Raw genomic sequence first — 25,305 nt, forward strand, 5'->3', positions numbered from 1 at the left:
ATACCTTCTGATCCAGGTCCAGATCCAGGAGGAGGATTCCCAGGGTTTATGCTGTTGATCGTCTTGAATTTCGGCGCCTTAGGAGCTTTTAGTTTGAGATCGGTCGGGAAGGGTTTTCCGGAGATCTGAACTTTAGCTTTCTCTAAGCCGCCATCTTGACCGGAAGTCATAATATCTTTAAATAATGAATTTGTATTATATAGATTGAAAAATGAATTAGGAGAGATTTGAAGTATGTTAAGAATAAGATAAGATGGTTGAAAGAGATGTAGTTTAATGGAAATCATATAACATCTGAAGTCAGAAGATGTGTTGGATCCTTGACTTTTCCATATATGATTGACTGCCTTGGGAAAATCACTTCCTCTCTGTAGACTTAGCTTTTTCATCTATAACATGAGAGTGTTGTTCTAGATGATTCCTCCAGATCCTCCCAGTTTTGAGTCTATGTAAATATGAAATACTTTCCTCTCAACAAATTAGTAATGAGGTGCATACAACCTACATGACCTCATTGGATTAATGGAACTAATTGCTAGCCATAAAATTACAAACTAGGAATAGAAGAAAAGAACACCTACTGCCTTGATAAGGAAACTAAAATGTGACTACCCTCCACTGGTCCTGAGAGAGAAAGGAAAAGAGCTAAATTACCAACTTCACACAACTGTTATGAAGAGATAATTCTAAGCAAAGTACTTTACTTACCTGACATCAAATAGCTTTACTTAATAGGTTCTGTTCATTATTGAATCTGTGAAACTGCCTCAATCCACTACCGCTGACATGTCTTAGCATTCTACTACTGTTTATTATAGATTGTAGCTTGATTTTTTTAGGAACAGGATTATTGAACAGCTTTTTATGCATTGAGTTGTTATCATTGATTTACACTCTTATTTCTTGCTGTTTAATTGGCAGTAATAAAGTAGAACCTCCTTTAGCGTATCTACAGAGTCTCAAGCGACTCTTCTATCTTGAAAGAGAATGAGCCAATGTAAGCATCTAATGTAAAAGAGCACTGATAAGTTCCTTATTTAACACCATTTAGCTGGAAAATTAAGTGGTTTATTTTTTTACCCTATAGCATTTGACTTTTTTTTCACCTATGCCTCCATCCGGTTTCTAACCCAATTGCGTGCAAGATAAAGCGAGTGCTGGCATATATCATACTCAGGCACACAAATCATGCACTCGTGCACAATCTTTCCAGTGTGTCTTCAGGGATGACACCTATGTGACTAGCATTAGCAAGATCTGTGCCATTGTGTGATGGGATTGCCTAAGAATAGATGGAAATGCACAATTCTTCTTTCCCTTTAATTTAATAAAATGCCTTGTCCCCTTTCTCTTCTCTCTCCTTCCTGCTTTCCCACCTCACTGTTGTAATCAAGTTAGAAAACTCCTTCTTTCCTAGGAGAAATGGCCAGGTCTTGGAGTGAAGTCCATCACAGACACAGGCCCCTGGGAATTGAAAACATTTATTTCTCAAACTTGAAGCAATTGAGTGCCTGATGAACTTCCACAAATCAGTTTAAAAGTCTTATAGGTATAACCATTTAAATAATTCTCAGATCCACCTGCTTCTTTCCACTCATATATCTACCACTCTAATTTAGGCTTTCATCACCTATCTCCTGATCTACAGTAGCATCCTTTTTTCCTCCTAAAACACTTACCTTTTGTCTTAGAATTCATTCTAAGACAAAAGAGTGGTAAAAAGCTAGGCAATAGGAGTTAAGTGACTTGCACAGTCATATAGCCAAGAAGTATTGAGGCCAGATTTGAACCCAGCTCTTCCTGAATCCAAGCCTGGTGGACTCTCCATTGTGCTACCTAGCTGCCCCTATAGAAGCATCCTTGTTGCCCTCTATGACTTCAGGCCATCCTTCTTCAATCCATCCCCCATACAAGAGCCAGTTCCTAAAGCACAAATATGTTCATGTCCCTACTCTCTATTCAAGAAGTTTCAGTAACTCTCTTTTGCAGCTAAGATAAAATGCAAACTCTTCTGCTTGGAACTTAGATTCATTTTCAGTGTAGTATTGTAAAAATGGAAACTTGAGCCTGGGCCTCCAATCCCCAGAAGTCCTTGGACACTTCCCAGGATGCTTTGTAATCTCACAGAGATCCTCATCCAGGCGGGATCAAAAGTTCTTTTTAACCTAGCTGTAAAGGCTACTGGGTCTCTTTCCTGTTTCTGCTTGCAGGCAGAGGGCTCTTTCGTGATGTAGGTGAGGTTAAAATGGGCCTTTCAGCCCACCTAGCACGTGCTTCTCTTACTTGTATATTCTCAAATTCTCAACCTTTAATAAAACTCTAAAAATATAATACTCCTTGCAGAGAGAAACTAATTTCTACCTGCCTCAGTTTCCCCTAAATTTTAATCATAACAATTGAATTTTAACTGTAACAGCATCAAACCACTTTTCCAAATAGACAACATATTACTCTCCCTCATGGGCTCTAAGCTCACTATGGATGGCAGGGTTCAAAGCTAGTTCCCTATCCACTCTGCTGCAATTCCTCCCTACCTAGTTCCAAAGAAGCAAAAAACTCCTTGCTCTCAAAGTACTTTGGACAGACTCAATGAGTGTTGCACACACATTGTATTATTAGTGAGAAGCAGAGCACACCTCAGAGTGCAAAAAGCAGAGTCTATGCTGAATAGGACTACCACTTCACAGCTAGTACAAATGGACATACACCAAATCCTGTATATCTTACAATAAATATCTAGCGTTATAAATCTCTGTCATCATTCCCAGGATTTTACAATTTGGTCAATAAAAATATGGGGGATACATTTAGCTTATCATTTTTTCTTTTCAACCTTTCTGTAACTTGAGATTGCTTGGGCATAAGCATTTCCTCTACTCACACAGATCAAAATCCCTAAAATGCCTCAGTAAACAGTATCCATTATTTGAGATTAAGAAACTCATGAACTAACCTAGAAATGAGACTCCTTGAATTTAGTCTTGACCTCATACCTAAGAAGTTGTATAAAAATTAAAATTAATGTACAATACTTTAAAATATTGTATTTTAAAAGATGTATTAATAATCACTAGAAAGAAAGGAATAAAAGGGTAACAAAATAAAAACCATGTGTCCATGGCTAATCTACCTGTTCAAAAACCATGCTCCACCACAATCACAACCCAGGAAGCAAAAAAAAGTGAGACCAGGGACCTCACCCAATATATTCTCCTATCTACAGGAAGTATGTGATGATAGGAAGTCAGTGGGTTCCTGGAAAATGTAGTTTTTAGGGTAACAGATTTCTAATTACACAATTGTCTACCATTCTACTTTTTTTTTCTGATGAAGTTCCACTATGACTTTCAATCAAAGGGACTTTTTTTCTTTCAGAGCCTACATCCTACATCCTTAACTCTGCAAATATCTCAGGGTAAGCAAGGATGAAGAGGTATTAAATAATCCTCAGATATTGTAAAGTTCGTATTTTCTGTCATCTGTGACTCCATTTTCAAGATACCTATGCCAGTATTATAGTTAGCATAAGGGGGTCATGGGCTTTACAACTGGGACCAGAATCTTAGCTCTGGTGATTATAGCCTGGTTGATATAGGACACTTTATTTCACTGGGTCTCAATTTTTTCATATGTATAAGGCTGGATAAGAGTACACTACTTGACCTCTGACATCTCCTCCAACCTATGACCTGCTGATGCTTGGCAGTCAGGCAATACTTATTAAGAACTAACTAAATATTAACTTCATCTTTGAGTGCCCAGATTATTTCTAAGCCATGAAGAGGCATTAGAAGAGGAACTTCCCCCCTAAATTTTGTTAAATAACTTGATAAAGAACTGTTTTGTATGAGATAATCAATAATGTAAGCATGTGTATCAATAAATATTTTAAAGCTTTAACAGTCTTTAAGTTTGTTGGTATGAATACTGCCTCTAAGAACATAGATTATAGATGATCTCTCAAAAAGTAGGGTTCTCAGCAAGGAGTTTTGTGTATTATTGTTAACAATGTTTTGGTAACTAAATATTATTAGTTTTCTTCATAATTCAATTTTATTTTATGCATTTAAAAACATAATTTTTAAACAGAGATCCCTAGGATAGGAAGTCTAGACTGACAAAGGAGTATATGGCATACATAAACACAAAGATTAAAATCACTATTCTTAGAAAATTTGATTGTTATCATGATCCCAGAAGAAGGAAGAAAATAAGCATTTATTAAGTATCTACTGTGCTTAACATTTTACAAATAGTACCTCATTTGATCCTCACAACTGAGTTAGACAGAGGCTGAATGATTTGGCAGGGTATGAAACTAGACTTGAACCAAGTTTTCCTGACTCCCAGTCCAGTTTTCTATCCACTATATCACCTAGCTGCCAGAGGAGAAATGAGGAAGAATATTACCCACCTCTTGACAAATTGTTGTTTGTCCTTCATTTTCAGAGGACCACTGACATCTTAGGGGGATGCTTTGATTTACACATGAATTGGATTTAAGTGAGGCGAAGTTACATAAAGTCTTCAACTTCATTCTCTCTTCTAGTCATCAAAGTCCAGTGGCAAGACAGAAGTCAGGATGACTGGCAGTGGCTAGGGAAGCAGTGGATGACTTGAGCCAACTCTTTGCTGTCTGACCAAGCTCTAAGTCCTCCACAGTGCCTGCTTCAGATGCCTTCACGAACACTGGAACAAATTTGTTCTCATTTACCCATTCCACTAGGGAAAATCTTCACATATTTCAGGTAGACATCCTCCTACCTTACTAAAGAGTTTGAGAGCTGTAGGCTACTCTCAACCTTGTTTAACCAATCTACCAAGGAAGACAGTTTTATCAGGGTATGGCCACTTGCGTGCTATAGCTTCTTGGAGCCACAAGTGACAGCTGGGTAATGTTAGTCAACAAAGGTAGATAAGCAGACCTGAAAATGGCTCCAAAAAGCCCCACAACAGAGGTGAGAGTCCTCCCTGAACACCTCATTGACAGTTACCCTAACATATATATTAATGAGAGACATTTTTGGCTTTAGCCAATGTGATCATTTTTTTGTGTGTGACTACGTTTATTTGCTATGAATTTTACTTTTCTTTTTTTCCCCCTAGGAAATAGGGAGTTGGAAGGAAGAAAAAATAAATGATTGATAATGAAAAAAATTAATAAAAAAGAGTTCTACAATTGAGTAGATTATTTTGAACTTAGCTATTCCAGTCAATCTGCCCCTGAGCCTCTAGGGTTTGAAGCCTTTCCAAGTTTGGCAGCACCTGTCAGAGTTTGTTCTTTTTTTGGCAAAGGTTTCCATAACCTTCCCAATGGCACCGAATATTAGTATTTATATAATCTCTCATGTAAATCAATGAATACAAATTTCCTGAGGAGTGAGTAGCAAGTCATATGGGAAAGAGCACTATCTCCAGTCTTGAGTTCATATTATGCATCTAATTCTTACTGCTTAGGAAAGTCACTAACATCCTCAGGCTTCAGTTTCCTTCTTTGCAAAATAAGGACATTATGCAAGAGAGCTTCTGAGGCCCTTATAGCTTCTTTCTTTAATCTTATGATTAACATAAATCAATTATTTTTCTTAAAATTATGTTTTCCAACACATGCATGTAACACTTTATTCTTCAGGATTTCTAAGTACCCATTAGTCCATCTCAATGAAATAAATTAGAATTGCCTAAACAATTTCTATTGATTATATATTTTTAATGCAAATGTGTTTATTTTCCTAGTATAAACATTTGTGTCTCTAGGAATCCTGAACAGCATGACTTTGCCATCCCTCATTGACTTGCCTGATGTCCTAGGGGGAAATGTGCTCCTCAGTTACTTTGGTTACCACCTGTGCTGTACAAAGTAGGTCAGAAAGCATGCTGAGGAAGCCCATAGGGGGCAGAATCAAGCCTGAAATGAAGCCCAGCAAACAAGTGGTTCCCAAGCCACATTGGAAATCACCTAGCTGGACAGTCACACTCAGTGGAACTCCTTTAAAAGGCTGGTGTTCAAGGATAAGAGTAACACAATTTCCCTGACTCCCAAAGAAACCTTGCCTTTTCTTCCTCTACACAACCTTGCTCATATCATTCTCCCTTGGGGAAAATGTCTTATACTTCCTGACAGCATTTAGCCATGTCTCACACCAAGTATGCACTTCATAAATATCCATTGAGTGATGGGTTAGCTACGTTAACAACAGGACTTTTCCTTTACATAGTCATGTTTCAGGGACCATAATTTTCAACCTGTCGTATATCAGAATTTATGTGTTAGCAAGTTGTTATATTAGGGTTCTACTCACTAAATAAATACTCCTAAACTGTCTCGTGTTAAAAATAGCCTTTAAAAATGAGGCAAACACTTTTCCCTGCAAATATTCCTAAGTTTAAAGCCTCAAGGTCACCGAGTTGCACAGCTATGTATATGTTTGAGACAAATAGCCATTAATGCATAAGCAACAGGAGAGCCAGGGCAAAAAGCATTTGATGTTTAAGATTTAAACTTTAGCTTTAAACTAAAGCCTTAAGTAGTCCCTTCCATGCCTCTAAATAGGATTTTGATTGCAGAATGTTTTTTGGAAACATGTTCAAGTGTGTCTAATGCACAAATATCTAACAAAGAATTTTGACACACTGAAGGTTCTGTGATTTCATTAGTGTGGGCACTACTTAATCAGATACAAATGGCAATACTGTATTCCTTTTCAGGGCAGCTAGATGGTACAGAATAGAGTGCAGGACCTCAAGTTAGGAAAACTTGAGTTCAAATAGCCTTGGACATTTACTAGCTATGTTACCCTGATTCAGGCACTTAACCCTGTTTGCCTCAATTTTCTCATCAATAAAATGAAAGGGAAAAAGAAATGACAAACCATTCCAATATATTTGCCAAGAAAACCCCAAATGAGGTCATGAAGAGTTGAACACAATAGAAGTGCCTGAACAACAAATACTCCTTTGCATCCTATGTAATTATTGCTCCTTATTTTCTCACAAAATCATCTACTGAGGATCTACTCAAAGTTCTAGTGGTTCCTTAATACAGTTAATGTAAGAACATACGATTCTTAAAGTTTAACTCATTAATTCCCCATAACCAGTGCTCTTCTGGACATACACCTTGAGGATATTTTTTACATCTTTTCTTACAAATGATTCTTTGTGAGTAGCATTGCAGTTTGCTCATGCTCTCCATATTCATTTATAATTTTAAATCTTTTGCAATCACTGAATTCCAGGATTTACTGCCATTCAACATGACCAAGGGAATATTAGTGTTAAAGACACAATGATAAACAGTGTGGGATCACTAAAAGTACTGCAGTTTCCCTAATGCAACTCAGACATTTATTCTGAACTTATTGTTTTACCCATCTGGAGCACTTGTCTAGGAAATAAATATGGCTGTACTAGTCCAACTAATGAAACAGACACCTTATCCCAGACCTAGATTCCATTTGCTTCCATTTCAGTCCTTGTTTTTAGAAATCCTGTAGAAAAATCAAAGACAGAGAAGGTTAATTGTATTCTGGGGATAACTGAGTTAAGGTCACCAATCTTTTCATTCTTCTTCAACCAACGTAGACTGTGATTTTCATAGAAGAAAGAGACATGGTGGAAAGAATTTGAAAGCAATTCTTGATGAAAATTTCAGCCAACCATTTTTCAATTTGGGAAAATAGAGTCCTGAATATTCTTGCCCCATTATTAGGTAATATAATAACCAAGAATTAAAATTGTCCCTTTCCCCCCATAAATCAGATGAATATAACTAAGGGAGTTAGAAGAAAAGGAAAATAATATTACAAAGAACAAATGTGATCTTAGAAGGATGAGCCTTCCCAGTAAACAACCTACCTATGAAAAATTCTTTCATAGCCTTGGGCCAATAGTCTTCCTTTCCAGGGACAGGTTTACTAACCACTATTCTACCAAATTCATTGTAAAGATGGACAAAAGAGCTGACGAACAAAACTATAGCCATATAACTTCCCTTAATGGATGATAGACTGAGTATTTGGTGACTCTGAAGATAACTGATCAACACAAAAAGCTACTGTTGACAGAGGAGGGGAGGGAAAGGAGAAACAGAAACACAATGCCAGTAGTGGTAATACAATCTTTTTAAGGAACCAGCAGAAAGCCAATATTCAGTGGGGAATAGGCCCATTGGAAATCAGGAAGGAAGGAAGGAAGGAAGGAAGGAAGGAAGGAAGGAAGGAAGGAAGGAAGGAAGGAAGGAAGGAAGGAAGGAAGGAAGGAAGGAAGGAAGGAAGGAAGGAAGGAAGGAAGGAAAGAAGAGAAGAGAAGAAAGAAGAAAGAAAGAAAGAAAGAAAGAAAGAAAGAAAGAAAGAAAGAAAGAAAGAAAGAAAGAAAGAAAAGAAAGAAAAGAAAGGAAAGAAAGAAAGAAAGAAAGAAAGAAAGAAAGAAAGAAAGAAAGAAAGAAAGAAAGAAAGAAAGAAAGAAAGAGAAAAAAGAAAAGAGAGCAAGAGTGTGTGTGAGAGAGAAAGAGAAAGAGAAAGAAAGAGAAGAGAGAGTGAAAGAGTGTGTGTGAGAGAGAGAGAGGGAGGGGAGAGAAAGAAAAGAGAGAAAGAGAAAGAGAGAACAAGAAAGAATAGAGAGATAAGAGAGTGAGAGAGAGGAAGAAAGGGAGAGAGAGAGAGAGAGAGAAAGAGAGAGAGAGAGAGAGAGAGAGAGAGAGAGAGAGAGAGAGACAGCGAGATAGAGACAGAGTGAGATCTTTTTGTATACCCCATGTGTGACTGAACAAATCATTAACCCCAGTTGCCTAGCCCTTACCATTCTAATGCCTTGGAATTGAATATGTGTGATTTCTAAGAAAAAAAAAGGTAAAAAATTTAATTACATAAATAAATAAATTAATAAATAATTATTCACTATGGTGGGAAATCTGCACTCGTGGACAAATTCATATAACTTAATCTGTTCTCACACTAGGAAGATTACAGACCACAAAATTAGGTGGAACAATCCTGAAATTATATAGTTTTTGGTAACATACATAGGATGAGTAAAATGGAATTAATATAAAGGGAAGATTATGATTAACAGACCAAAGAATAGATGGCATAGGAGGAAGGTCTATATCAGGTAAAACAGGAAATTAGTTGGTAAACACTGAAAATATGCCTGATTATTTCAACCTGGAATTTGAACTAGTTAACATCAAGACTATAGTTGATATCTCAACTTGATTTTGAAGACTCTAGCTAGTTATGTGACCTAATTATCTTAAGTAAATGATGGTAACAGTTGAGCCAAAAATTCTCTTATTGATATGCGGCCCAATAAAACCCCAAGATCTCTGGGGAATAGTCTGTAGCTTCTAAGATTTTAGCATGCTGTTATATTTAACCTAATATTTTATTCATTCCTGATTCCACATGGAAGATAAGGATAAAAGCACATCTTTCACCACATTCTTGTGTCAAAGGAGATTCATTTCTGTTACAGGTTATAGGCCCACCTAAGACACCAAAGACAAACCAGAGTCTAACTAAAGACACTAAATGATAGCACTGTGAGGATAAGAGGCACAGAATTTGAAAGGAGCTTAGAGTCCCCGGGTCGTTGGTGAGATTGAATTATCATCAGTTGATGAAAAATAGCTTGTCACTACTTTCCTTATAGCAAAGCTTCATGTCACTATCACCTTTTAGTTATCTCTAAATGATTCCTCTTTCTTTAAGCTTTTCTCAAAAAAAAATCCTGTTTTCTAAAAATTTTGCCCATCCATTTGTCTCCTGGGCCTAGGGCCACCATTCTTTTGTTGTATATCAACTCACAGAATAGGGACTCATGTTCAATAACAGAGAGTTGAATTGCATAGCTGAACTCATTCTCTCTATTGCTGTTGTTTCTCAAGCGTCAAGGTTTATGCCTGATAGTTTGAATATTTTCTTGAACAAAACTGTTCTTTCCACCTTCTTTGCAATCTACCTAAAAAGAAATTACTTATGAATGTTACTATTAATTCTTTCTTGCAAGTTTGGTCCAGCAGCACAGTGAACTTAGTACATTAACTGAATCCATGAATTTCAGGGTTGTGACAACTTGAGGCAGCAAGATGGCACAATGGATAAAGTAAAGTACTACACCTGGAGTTAGCAAGATCTGAGTTCAAATCTATCCTCAGATGTTTATTAGCCATGCAATTTTAAGCAAGTCACTTAACCTCCATTTGCCTCATTTTTCTCATCTGTAAAATTATATTAATGATAGCACATTCCTTCCAGATTTGTTGTGAAGATCAAAGGATATAATAATTGTAAAGTGTTTAGCATAGTAAATAATGATAATTAACATATTGCAAATATTAATAATATGGAAATATGTTTTGATCAATGACACATGTAAAACCCAGTGGAATTGCTCACTGGCTACAGAAGGGGGATGGGAGGAGAGGAGAAAAAGAACATGAATCATGTAACCATGGAAAAATATTTTAAATTAATTAATTAAATATTTTTTCAAATTAAAAAAATAAAAATAATTAACATTTATATAGCATTTATTATGTAGCAGGACCATTTGCTTCAGTTTTCTCATGTATAAAATGTTGATAATAATATTATTTCCCAAGGTTGTTGTGTAAGTCAAATGAGATAATCACGAAGTGTTTAACATCATCATATATAGCAATTATTATGTGCCAGGCACCAAACTTGGTTGTAGTTGAGTCAATACTTCTGCTTTGACAGTTCATATTGAGATTATGGCCCACTAGAATTCAAGACATGTTGGGATGATCTATAAGGCATTTATCTGGTATATAGTAAGCACTACACAAATGTTAGTTATTATTATATTATTCTCTATATTATTTCCAAAATTATCCCAAGTATAGTTTACGTGTTTCATTTACTAACATCACCTCATTGTTGAATGTCTTATCCATTAAAGGTTCAAGTTGAATTTTCATAATAGCTATAAACTGGATACAACTAAAGAAAAGAAAACTTCCATCACAGAGAACTGATAACCCACTGGGTTAATCCTGATATCTCCCTGAATAATTTGGGATCATTTTTCATGCTGGCACTGGCAATCCTTTCCTGGCTTCATAGTACACAATTGTCTTATCTCTGCTAGCCTCCAGAAGAATACGTTACAAATGTCATTTAATTTCAGACTTAACACATTATATCCCTATAGATAGCCTGCCAAGAAGAACGTTTTCATTGTCCCTCATATTGTCCCCTACCACAGCAGCCCATTCAAAGAATTCTATGAGCTAGAGTCTGCCATCAAAAGTGCTCCAGAGGTGGGATGTTGCAACTAGAGAGATAAGCCAGTTTTAAAAATTCCTGCTGCTCGTTCCTAAAATTGAAAATACTGAAAAGCCTCCTGATTTTAACTTTCCTACTAGGTGGCACAGTTGGTTTTATATCAGAAGATATGGTATAATTGACAACAGCAGGTACAACTTTCAGAAAACTTACTAATATTTAATACACAGTTCCTAGGGAGGGTGGCTTATGAAAGACAGAAACTTTATACAAATAAGAAAGGGAAATCAAAAGATTATTAAGAATTCCACTCCGATTTAGGTTGCAGGCACTTTGCCATCATTTTGGAGAAACAGTGAAATTCCATCAATTTGCTTGGCAGAGAATATGATAGCTACACCTTCAAGACATAAATAATAAATATTGTTCAATTGAAGCAATCAAATTTGGAGAGATTCAAATGTGAATATCTTTTGTTCTTTCTTGGGCAACTTTTCAGACGTTGAATTAAAGGAGTAGGTCTAGGAATAATCCCTCAAAAATGTAAAGTTCCCCCTTTTATTATTTGAGTAATGGTAATGAAGATAGCATTAAATAATTGTTCATATAAGCCTTATTCAAGACTATTAAAATTCTTGAAAATGTAATCAAGTTTATTGAACATCAGTGCAATATTCTTTCTTCTGCTGCTTTAGTTTAAAGCAGCTTTTTACTAAAGCAGCTTTTCCAAACTAATTTACTAATACCTTTGAATTTGAAACATATTGAAGGGATAGAAAAAAGAGGGGTCAGAAAATCAGAACCAAATTGATTAAATTAATCCCATTTAGTCACTAATAATTACGATATACAAGAATTTCCTTTTAGGAAATTGTACAGTGACTAACTAGAATACCCCGAAAATAAAGGTCCATATTAAAAAAAACCCACGTTCTTCAATTGGTTCTCCAATTGCATTGCAGACAATAATAGAATCCCACCATAATAAAAGAATTAAAATCAAAAGTCACCCAAGGATAATGGAGAGGAATATGGCAAAGATGAACAAGCTCTCATATATTACCAATGAATAATTACACAGATGGTACTGTAGCTTTTAAATTAATGTCCAATACTCCAAGTGTAAAAGAATAAAAATTCATCTAACAAATTATCTAACAATTATCTAACAAAATAAGACCACGTGATCCAGCTCTCCTTACCTGTTTAAAAAAAGTCCACTCCACCAAAGCCCCAACTGAAAGACAAGAGAGCGAGAGGCAAGGCTACACCAAATTTATATCCTCCCAATGTCAGCACATGAGGTGAGGAGAGTGGGGTGCTGGGAATTGTAGTTTTTAGGGTAACAGATTCTAATTACATAGTATAAAATGTTATAACTATCTGAAACTTCCTCTAAAGCATTAATTATTAGAGAAATACAAATCAAAACAACTTTGAAATGTCCTCTCACACCTAATCAATTGGCTAAAATGAATAAAAAGGCAAAATGATAAATGTTAGAGGGAATGTAGAATAACAGGGACACTAATACATTGTTGGTGGAACTATTAAGTGATCCAATCATTTTGAAGAGCAAACTGAAATTGTATATACCTTTTAACCCAGTAATACCGTTATTAGGTTTATTTCCTGTGGTAATCAAGGAAAATTAAAAAGAAATTATGCATTCAAAAATATTTAAAGCAGGTTTTTTTTTTGTGCTAACAAAGAAGTAAAAACTGAAGGGATGCCCATGAACCAGGTAATGGTTAAATAAATTTTATATGTAATTGTAATGGAATACTATTGTGTCATAAGAAATGACAAACAAAATAATCCCAAATGAAATGAGCAGAACCCAGAGAATGTTGTTTATGGTAACAACAATAATGAAAATCAACTATTTTCAACAAGGCAAGAATCCAAGACTACTCCAAAGGATTAATGCCAAAAAAGGATATCCACCACCATAGAAGGAAAGATAGAGAACAAATATAGACTGAAACATGCCATTATTCACTTTATTTCTTGCATGAAACTTCCTCTAATGTAAATTATATCTCTGGTTTCACAAAATTATGAACATGGAGATATGTATCCTATGATAATATATTTATAACATAATACTACTTGCCTTCTTGGGGAGGGAAGAGTGCTGAGGGCAGGGGGGAAAGAATGAAACAGATTTGGGGACTTGGGTATTTTGAGAATTTGTTTCTCTTGGATGTGCATATTTATAATAATTTATTACATATTTATAATAAATCATACATATTATACTATTGTTATGTTATATAATATATTGCCATATATTAAAAATAAATTATTCTTTCACAAAAGTCATCATATATATCTATATCTATCTCCACATATAAGATATTGATAGAAATGTAGAGAGATCTGTCAATATGTACAGATGTATGTAAAGGAAGGAATGAACGAACGAATGAAGGAACGAAGGAACGAAGGAGAAAGATGCAGAAAATGAAAGATTGATCAGGCAGTGAACATAAGAAATAACCAAAGGACAGCCCACATTTCCCAAGTTCAGGTAGCAAGTATCCACATTCAGAAAGCAGATGTCACTGTGAAGGACAATGTTTCCTTGAGGAGGACCTTCCTCCCTTTATTCTGGATATGGCCAGAGCCAGTTTTCCCTAAACACACTTGCTTCTTCCCAAAGAGCATATCATCAGTTGTAACCTTCACTATCATCATACCTTTATTCCTTCCTGTCCTACTTTAGAGGGCAGAGATAGCCCAGTTTTCCATCTAAGTGATTCATCCTGCTTTAGGTAAAGAAGTAAGCTGGTGGTTTTATTGCAAAGTCAAATTTTACCCATAGTCCCTGTGGATTCTTTTCTCTAAAAAATTAGAAGGCTTAAAAATTATAAATTATTAATTTTTTTAAAATCATTAATCTTCAGAACTTTGAGACCAGAATGATCTCTGGTACTAGGCCAAATATAAGGATCCTGATCTGTTGAATTCTGTGTATTAAATAACCACTAGAGCACCATTCCCTGCCTTACATTTGAATTCTTTCTGGATATGAAGACAAAACAATTAACGACAACTGCATCTTTATCTAGGAAAAGTCATATTTAAAGGACTAATGAAATAGTGAGAAATCTACTAACAAAGAAACAAAGACTTACATATCTGACATTTTGGATGAAAAGGGATCAAAGAGAGCAAGAGAGCAAAAAGAAGATAGTTCACCATGTGAGTGTCCTCAGGAAAAGACAGTTCACCATGTGAGTGTCCCCTTCAACCTTTGGCAAAATATGCTTTCATTAAGGATAGTGGTGAGCAAACACTTTCAAACTCTCAGTGTTTATTTTAGTCCGCCATTCAATGTGTCCTTCTTGAATAGAAAGATAGTTGTTTCTCAGTCTCCCTTTCCCCAACATAGACTTATTCAAACTTCCCTGCCAGGAAAGTTTGGTTAAAACTGCATGAGAGATTCTATGTCTTCCTGTGTTGATAAAGCTGCTCTTTGAAGAGCCAAACCCCAAATCCCAAGATTCTTAGAAAACACCTGGATGCCCTTTCTTTTATCTTGCAGGTCTTTTCATGGCTGGGATTATGAATACACATTGGGTAATTTCAAAGGTTTCAGAGAAATAAATCCATGTTGTGCACACAATGTCAAGAGAGTAAATACATGTTTCTACATTTGCAGGATGCCCTATGGAGGATTCCATGAACAAGAAATCACACAGTATGGGAAAACATGGATGAGACATACCCACAAGTGATATTATAGATTTATCAAAGTTACTGGAGCACATTAAATGTGTACTATGAGGACATCTTGAGTGAAGTATTGAGAAGGAACACAAGAGCACAAAGGATTACAAGTCAGACAGTGTATTACTTACAAGCATGGAAGCATATGGCTCTCCAGCTCTACAGACCCATGGGCAAGCATAGGCTATGGTGCAGGAATATGGTAGGATGCATATACCAGTCAAGAGCAGAGATTTCTGGGTCTCTGCTATTATATCTTACTATTGTTAATGGGAAGGTTCTCAGGGACTGGGTGCTAAATGGACCACAGGATCCATCAATCAACTGGTAATCTCGATCATGATCTTTCTCCTCCTTATCAATTCCAGGGTCATTATAATTAGGAAAGTTTGCTGATTTTGCATACCTTAATAAGATGAAAGTTAACAAATTGATGTAAAACAATTAGCTTCCTTCATTTCTGAAAAGGACTAATGACATTATGGGGCAAATTCTTGATAGCTGCTTATTGTATCTACAATATCCATATCAAATAATCTTCTTTGACTAAGCCAATGCTATATAAGATTACTTAATCTTTGGTGTTTGGTGATATCAAGTTTTTGCTCCAGTAAAAAACTTCAAATTCATTCTCAAACCATGAAATGAAAAGGAGTGAGGAAACAATGATTTTGAGGTATATTATATCTCTAAATATTCTGTGACCCTCTTCAAGACCTGCGGCAATGGAGGAGTGGTGACCCAACAGGTGGAGGTGACCACTGGCAGTTGTAGTCACGATCCTGCACGTAGGCGGCCCATGGACCAGTGGTCGCTCGGCCCTGTAGGGCAGCAGAGACATTCAGCAGCATCCTGGGCAACTGAGCAGCCCTCTCTAGGACAGCACTGCTCACCCTAATCAATGGAGGGGACTAGAAAAGATGTCCCAAACATTGACTGCCCTACAAATACCAGGTCAGCACACCGTGGCTGGCGGGTCATCCCTTGAAGTGGTCGAAATCAAAGAAAAAATACAAAAAAACTCCTACTAGGAGCATGGAACATCAGGACATTACTTGATAGAGAGCATACCCCAAGACCTGAGAGAACAGCTCTAATCGGTAAAGAACTGGCGCAATATAACATCGACATCGCAGCCTTAAGCGAAACACACTTACCAGAAGAGGGATCATTCAGTGAACCCACCACTGGATACACCTTCTGGAAAGGTAGAGCCACAAATGAAGACAGAATCCACGGTGTTGGCCTGGCCATCAAGACCAACTTGCTTAAACAGCTTCCAGACTTGCCTGTGGGCATCAGCAAGAGGCTCATGAAGATCCATTTGCCTCTCAGCAAGGCCGGTATGCCACAATCATCAGCGCATATGCCCCAACACTGACCAGCACAGAGGAGACCATCGAGCAGTTCTACTCTGACCTGAGTGCCGTCCTGCACTCAGTGCCCACTAATGACAAGCTGATACTACTGGGAAACTTTAACACCCGCATTGGTCAGGACCATGAAAGATGGAAAGGTGTGCTCAACAAACACAGCATGGGTAAAATGAACAACAACAGCCTACTGCTACTTAGCAAATGCTCACAGTTCGAACTCACCATCACGAACACTGTGTTCAGAATGGCAAACAAATATAAAACAATGTGGATGCATCCACGATCAAAACAGTGGCATCTCATTGACTACATCATTGTATGCCGGCGAGACATCCAGGATGTACAGATCACCAGAGCCATGAGAGGAGCTGAATGATGGACAGACCACCGATTGGTTAGAGTGACTCTTCAAATGAGCATTGCACCTCGCCATCCAAAACGCGCCCAGACAGTTTGCGCATTTTACGTTAGTAGTCTTAGAGATCCATTCTATCTGCAATCATTCCAGTCCTGCCTGGATGACAAGCTGTCTGTCAAGGGACCACTCACTGGAAGCTCAACCAATAAATGGAACCAGTTCAGAGACGCAGTGAAGGAAACATCAAAGGCAGTCCTAGGCCCCAAACAACGCAACCACCAGGACTGGTTAGACGAGAACAACACTGCTATTGAAGACCTATTGAGCAAAAAGAACAAAGCCTTTATGGAGTGGCAAAATAACCCAAACTCTGCTCCTAAAAAAACAGATTCAAGTCTTTCCAAGCCACGGTGCAGTGTGAGATCAGGAAAATGCAAGACCAATGGTGGGAAAAAAAGGCAGAAGAAATCCAGAGCTTTGCTGATACGAAAAACTACAAACAATTTTTCAGTGCCCTCAAGACTGTCTATGAGCCATTAAAACCCACCACCACTCCCTTGCTATTCTTTGACAGTGACACTCTCATAAAAGATAAAAAAGGCATCAGCAACAGGTAGAAAGAACACTTCAGTCAGCTTCTCAACTGACCTTCTTCAGTCGACCAAAGCTCCCTTGACCAGATCCCCCAAAACCACACCATTGAACAACTTGACGTCCCTTCTTCTATAGAGGAAGTCCAAAAAGCCATTAAACAAATGAGTGTAGGCAAGGCACCCAGTAAAGATGGGATCCCAACCGAGGTGTATAAGGCCTTAAATGGAAAGGCTCTTCAGGCATTCCACATAGTGCTGACCAGCATATGGGAAGAGGAAGACATGCCCCCAGTACTCAGAGATGCCTCCATCATAGCCCTATACAAGAACAAAGGCGCATGAGCAGCCTGTGACAACTACAGAGGCATCTCACTACTCTCAACTGCTGGAAAGATCCTCGCCCGTGTTATACTCAACAGACTCCTGTCATTTGTTTTAGAGCAGAACCTGCCTGAATCACAATGTGGCTTCTGACCAGATCGCAGCACCATCGACATGGTCTTCATGGTGAGGCAAATGCAGGAAAATTGCCTTGAGAAAAACCTGAGTCTCTACATTGTCTTCATAGACCTGACGAAGGCGTTCGACACAGTGAACAGGGACACATTGTGGGTGATCCTCAGCAAGTTTGGTTGCCCAGCAAAATTCGTCAAACTGATTCAGCTCTTTCATGTCAACATGACAGGGGAAGTCCTATCTGGTGGAGAGACTTCTGATCACTTCAACATCTCCAATGGCGTGAAACAATTCTGAGTCCTTGCTCTGGTGCTATTCAACCTATACTTCACCCAAGTATTACGACATGCTGTGATGGATCTAAATCTGGGCGTCTACATCAAATACCAACTGGATGGCTCACTATTCGACCTTCGCCACCTGACTGCAAAAACAATGATAACAGAGAGACTCATCCTGGAAGCTCTCTTTGCAGATGACTGTGCTCTCATGGCCCACCAAGAAAATCATCTTCAAACCATTGTGGACAGGTTCTCTACCTCAACAAAACTGTTTGGCCTGACTATCAGCATCAGCAAAACAGAGGTGCTGTTCTAACCTGCACCAGGGAGGCCAACTAATCAGCCATGCATTATAATCGACTGCACACAGCTTTCTAACGTCAACACTTTCAAGTACCTGGGCAGCACCATCACCAATGACGGGTCCCTAGACCATGAGATCAATGCTAGGATCCAAAAGGCCAGCCAGGCATTCAGGAGGCTGCACTGCAAAGTCCTCCAACACAGAGGTGTAAGCACTGCAATGAAGCTCAAAGTGTATAATGCAGTGGTCCTCAGCTCGCTCCTGTATGGTTGTGAGATATGGACACTGTACCGAAAGCACATGAAACAGCTAGAGCAATTCCAACGCTTTCTCAAGTCAATCATGAGGATCCGATGGCAGGACCATATCAACAACCAGGAAGTCCTCGACAGAGACAACTCCACCAGCATCGAAGTAGTGGTCCTCAAAACCCAGCTTTGATGGTCTGGACACGTCATCTGCATGGACACACAGCGAATACCAAGACAGGTATTCTATGGTAAACTGTCAGCTGGACTCAGGAAACAAGGTCAACCAAAGAAAAGACTCAAGGATCAGCTAAAGTCCAACTTGAAGTGGGCTGGCATTACACCAAAGCAACTAGAACTCGCTGCCTCTGACAGAAGCAGCTGGCGAACCCACATTAACCATGCTGCCACCACCTTTGAAGATGAACAACGTCAACGTCTTGCCACTGCGCTTGAACGCCGACACCAGGCCATAGCCACACCTCCCATAACAACTGGTGTACCATGCCCCATGTGCCACAAACTCTGCGCCTCAGCCTTTGGACTTCAAAGCCATATGAGGGTACACCGTAGATGAAAATGCACAAAGACAATTGTCATTCTCAGTCACCAAAAGACTACTACTAAATATTCTGTGATAATGATACATTAACTTATTAGGTTCATAAGATGTAGAGCTGGTAAGGTCTTACAGGTCATTAGAGGCATCTAGATGATGCAATGAATAGTGCATTGAACTGAGTGTCAAGACCTACCTGGTTCAAATCCTGCCTCAGACACTGACTAGTGTAAGAATTGAATAATATCTCTACCCAGATTTATATTTTATAATGTTTATTAAGAAGGGTAGACAATCATTCCTATAAGTAACCTGACCACATGGTCCCTAGCCTACATGTCTCTTCCTCCTACCTCCTTTACCTACCTGCTCTGTTCCCAACTTCTTCCTTCTTCATTCTCTTCTCAGTTCTTCCTCCTCTCAAGCCCAAACCCTTTACTTTTATTGATGTACAACATGTAGAGGGACTCAAACCTGGTGCAACTGTGTTATATCAGGAATGGTTGATGGAAAGGTCAAGCTACTCAGGAGGGGGAGTGGATGAACTTCCTTGACACAACACCCTCTGTGATCCTTTGGGAGACCTGTCTCCTCAATGGATCATTTAAATATAACTATCTTATAACTCTACCTTCTAGCTAAGAGGAAGTTACAATATTTAGAGATAAGAGTAAAATATAAAAACTGATTGATAGATGCATTGACAAAATGCCAATTAGGGGGGCAGTCCCCTTTAGCATAAGAGTTCACATTCAGAATAAGTATGTTCAACCCCCTTCAATTCAGTTCATTATATCCCAAAGTTCATTCTGGATCTTTTGATGCAGTGTGTGGCTTCTTCAAGTATCCTTACAGGACCTTCTACAAAAGGATCCCACTTTCTTGATTTGGGATGTTGGCAAATTTCTTTAATGAAATTTCTCCAAAAAATTTTAAATCTTGGATTTTTAGGATAATTACACAACCCCACCCCCACCCCCCGAGGATAGTGTTGACCAACACCAGAATCACACTGGGATACATGACTGAGTGATGAGGTATATGAAACAATTGTCAAAAGAAAAAAAAAACAAAATAAAAAACAAGAATTAAATTCTGTATAAAAATAAGAAGAATTACAGAAATGATAAAAAAAAATAAAAATCTTATGTGTATAAAATTCTTGGTAAAAAAATAAACATGTAATAGGTTCTTGAATCATAGTAAGGACCAATTAATGTGACTTATGTCCCACAAGCCTGTAGGACAATAGCAGCATTGCAGTTCTTTACCCATTTGCAACCAGGACTACAGAAAATTGCCAAACTATAAGAGAGAAAGGACTAAGTTTTAGCAGCAAATTGGAAAAACCATTCCTTAGTCTGATTTTACTGTCACTGTCAGGGATACGAGGAGCCAGGATAATAGCCAACCTGAGGTACTTGACTCAAAGAATTGCACATGGAGTGTGAATCAAAGGAGTCCTGCATCTTAACATATGTCAAGTGCCACAACCTTGATTCGCACACTAGGTTCAAGTACTTTAGTATTGGCATAGAAGTTCAACAATCCTCCCTGGATTGGGTTTTGTCCTTTTTGACCTTGTGCTACTTGGCACTGTATAGTGACTCTTTTGTTCCCTTCTCCTGGAATCAGACATAATCATTAAACAAAGTCCCATGGTATTTATCAATAAATGGCAGGTTTCCAAAGAACATTTTTGGGTATGCATATTACCAGGGCTAATAGATACTATAAACTTATACTGTAAACAGTATCCTTCAAGGCAAAACAAAAACAAAAACAAAAAAAAACATTAATACTGATTTCGTGTACTTCAAGTATCACCAAGGTTAGGAAAAAAGAAAAAAAATCAAATATCCTATTACAAATATAAAGAGAAAAAATTTATAGAAAAAACTCATAATTTCACAGTTCATATTCCATGTGACAATGTGTTAGCCAAGCAGAGGCAAAATACAAAAGGTGCTCACTCAAAAATGAAATTTATATCACTCTTAACTTGACCAGGATCCACAGTGTGAGTGTACCTAATTTTTTTTCACTATGTTAAAAACTTTTAAAAACAGTAATACAACTAATACAGATTCTAGAAAGTACCAAAATACCCAAAATACCCATTTAAGGATAACTGCAAACAAACCCATTCCTTGCAGCCATGAGAGATTATATCAGCTATCATTAGGATTCACATGAGTCTCTATAGCTACTTGCTGTGTGTCATTAAAAAGCTTCTGAAGCTCATGGATATTTGTCACAAGTTCTCCAGACCTACTTACCTAAGAACAATGAGACTGATTAATAAATGTACAGGCACCTCCCAATATGGCAGTGAGAATGTCGAGGGCTAGACGATTTTGTAAGACTGTTTTTGCTAAGGAGTCAATCTCCTCCTGTAGATAAGAGATGGTTTTAGTGGTTTGAGAGATGACTTCAGCTGTGTCTTGAGCCAATCTTTCAACCTCAGTTAAGATATTACTAACAGAATCTATCACTGCCATCATTCCAAAATTTGGCAGGAGAGCCCAGAAAAATCTCTGTCCTGCTGATTAAGAGGCTACTGAATTTGGTCTTGACCAATTTGGTCAAGAATGCCACTCTGAATCTAGAACTTCGACTGTTGATTTGTCTATCCAGCCAGTATTGTGATCATGCACAGATATAGATGGAATAACATTGGCTAAACCACAAGTACAATACCATCCTAGTGGAAGGGTAGAGTAAGCTGAGGAATTACAAATATAGAACTGTCCATGGATGACCAAACCCCATGGGAAATCCTTGTTCCTCCAGAATGAGACTGTAATAGCTGTAAAAGGCATGTACTTAAACGTCCCATCCATTTCATTTTTAAGCTGTACTCTAGCACAGATAAATGTGAAGGGAGGGAATGCAATAGTATGTTTGCACTGCGCCTTGTCTCCAATGTACTTACTACTACTCAATGGACCCTTACCTCTTCTTGCACATAAGTCAAAGGTGGGCACATGATCAGTCATAGGTAGTGGTGCTCCTAGATATCTGAAAATTAGCTCTGAAGACCCACTAAAATCAACAGAGATTTTTTAACTCATTAGATTTTTCAAAAGTCACTGACACAAGTTGTAACCATTTCAATGGAGTCCACTCGGCATCATTAATGTGACAATTAACAAAAGCAAAAGGAGCAAAAGCCTGTTTAGACAACATGTTACCTCCTTGTGTTGCAAACTCAGGTAATGTCTCATTACTGTAGACTGGAATTGTTGCCCATGACAAAGCAGAGCTCTGATGGATCTGGTGACACACCTAGTACCCATGAGGACCAATGACATTTCCCCAGAAAATAGTTTTTCAAACTTGTCTATGGACTTTTATAATGATATTATCACCAGTCCAGTCATGGGGGAGGGTACAAATAAAGACAGCATAACATGACATATAGCCAATAGCCAAAACAAAGTAATTGAGGGTGACATAGTAAAATGTAGTATAATAGATTAGATTCATATGTGAATACAAAAGCAAAATCAAATCTTAAAACAATTAGGAAATACAACAAATGTGACAAGATACAATCAGTCAACATCAACAGAAGGTGCCCGTTTTACATGGCAGCAATGTATTCAGGAGTCCTTTTTTCCAATTTTAATAGCTATAGGAAGGAGTGGATAACCGTACTTGGAATGGACCTTCCCAGGCAGGCTGAGTTGCTTCAGCATGCTGGAAGTTCTTTACGTACACTTTTTCTTGTGGATGTAGGTCATGGAGCAAGAAGTCTAGAGGTCTTGCTTGTACCACAGCTCCAGATCAATGGAGTTCTTGCAACCTGACCTGTAAATCCTGTATATAAGAAGCAATAGAAGTATTCCCACCTAGTAATGATGTGTATGCAGGAGAAAGAGGCTTAGCCTGCATTAGGGGATGTCCAAAAAGCATCTCAAATGGTGAGATATGTAAATCTCTCCTAGGTCTGCTACGAAGATAAAACAAAACTAAGGGGAGGACTTCAGCCCATTTTAAGTCTCAGTACACAATTTTCAAATCATTGTCTTAAGTTCCCTATTCATTCTCTGAACTTGGCCTGAGCTCTGGGGGTGATATGGTACATGGAATTGGGGAGTGATCCCCAGACAAGAATAAATCTGAGACAAAACAGAATCAGTAAAATGGGTTCCCCTGTCTGAATCAATTCGTGCTGGCAGACCAAAGCGAGGGATAATTTCTCTTAAGAGCATTTTAGCAACAAAAGCTACTGTTGCTAAGGGACTAGAAAAAGCCTCTATCCATCTGGTCAGCTGGTCCACTATGACCAGGCAAACTTTGTAATATCCAGCTTTAGGCATGATACTAAAGTAATTTTGTAGATGCTCAAAAGGTGTGTAAGCCAAAGGATGCCCAACAAAAGCCTTGCCTCAAAAAGCATGTTGGTTATATTCCTGGAAAATGGACCAGGCTGCACACACTTTAGAGGTTACAGTGGTGATGCCAGGGGCTATCCATACCTTCTTAACAGAGTCCAAAATATCCTGCGTGCCAAAGTGACCATTTTTTATGCACTGATTGGCATATTTGGTGATAAAAACTTCTAGGGATCAGGGGTTTTCCTTCAGAGGACACCCATTCTCTATTTATATGTTTTGCCTTAAATTGTTGCTTCCATTTTTCCAATTCCTTTTCAGTGTAAGGAAGTGACAAATCTGCATCATTTGCTGTTGTTAAGGTCAAAATTAATTCAGGTACTTCTATACCTGTTAACTTTGCAGCAGCATCTGCCAGGTCATTTCCCTTAGAGACAGGATCAGTTCCACCTGTATGGGCAGAGCAATGAACTACAGCTAGGGCCTCAGATAACTGGAGAGCAGAAAGAAGTTCAGTAATAATTTCTGCATTTGCTATAGTTTTTTTCCAGCTAAGGTTAAAAATCCTCTCTGGAGCCATAATATACCGACTGCATGACAAATTCCAAAGGCATATCTTGAATCAATATAAATTGTTGACATCTTACCCATAGCAATCATATAGGCATGTTTCACGGCTATCAGTTCTGCACCATGAGCACTTAAATTTGAGGGCAGCAAAGTTGACCACACAGTGGCAATTCTGTGACTATAGCAGCTCCAGTGTAATGTATACCATCCTTCATGAAAGAGGAACCATCAGTAAATAATACTAGATCTGGATTGTCTAAAGAAGTGTCCAGGAGATGCTCTCAAGGCTTTTCAGCCATGAACACTAAAATTTCACAGCTATGTAATGGTTCTCCTGAAACTGGCAAATCAGGAAGCAAGCTTGCAGGGTTAAGAGTTGTACACTGTTTTAAAATTATATTTTCATTGTTTAATAAGGTTATTCCATATCTTGTGAGTCTCTGATCAGAGAATGCCTGTGTCCTATGCCTGAGCAACAATGCCTCTACTTCATGTGGGCACATAATTGTTAATGGGCATCCCAATACCAAGTCAGCCTCCTTAGTTGCTAATAAAGCTGTGGCAGCTACACCTCTAAGGTATGGTGGTGCTCCTGAAGCTACTGGGTTCAGCTGGGAGGAATAATAAGCAACTGGACACTGAACCAGTCCTAGCCTTTGGGTTAAAACACCTGAAGCTACCCCTTTTTGTTCATGCACATATAAAGTGAATGGTTTATCATAATGTGGGATACCTAGAGCAGGGGTAGATAAGATAGCTTGTTTTAAATCTGACAAAGCTGACAAGTGTTCTGGTTCCAATCTAAGCAGTTCAGTGTTTCATATATCTCATAACTCAGTCATGTATCCCAGTGTGATTCTGGTGTTGGTCAACACTCTCCTCGGGGGGTGGGGGGTGTTGTGTAATTATTCTAAAATCCAAGATTTAAAAATTTTTGGAGAAATTTCTGGCAAAAAAACTTGCCAACATCCTAAATCAAGAAAGCAGATCCTTTTTGAGAAAGTGTTGTAAAGATGCCTGAAGAAGCCATACACTGCATCAAAAGATCCAGAATGAACTTTGGGATATAATGAACTGAATTGAAGGGGGTTGAACATACTTATTCTGAATGTAAACTCTTATGCCAAAGGGGACTGCCCCCTAATTGGCATTTTGTCAATGCATCTATCAATCAGTTTTTGTATTTTACTCTTATCTCTAACTATTGTAACTTCCTCTTAGAAAAATGTAATATTG

This window comes from Monodelphis domestica, chromosome 8 (genome assembly GCF_027887165.1).
Source record: "Monodelphis domestica isolate mMonDom1 chromosome 8, mMonDom1.pri, whole genome shotgun sequence".
NCBI classification, from domain to species: Eukaryota; Metazoa; Chordata; class Mammalia; order Didelphimorphia; family Didelphidae; genus Monodelphis; species Monodelphis domestica.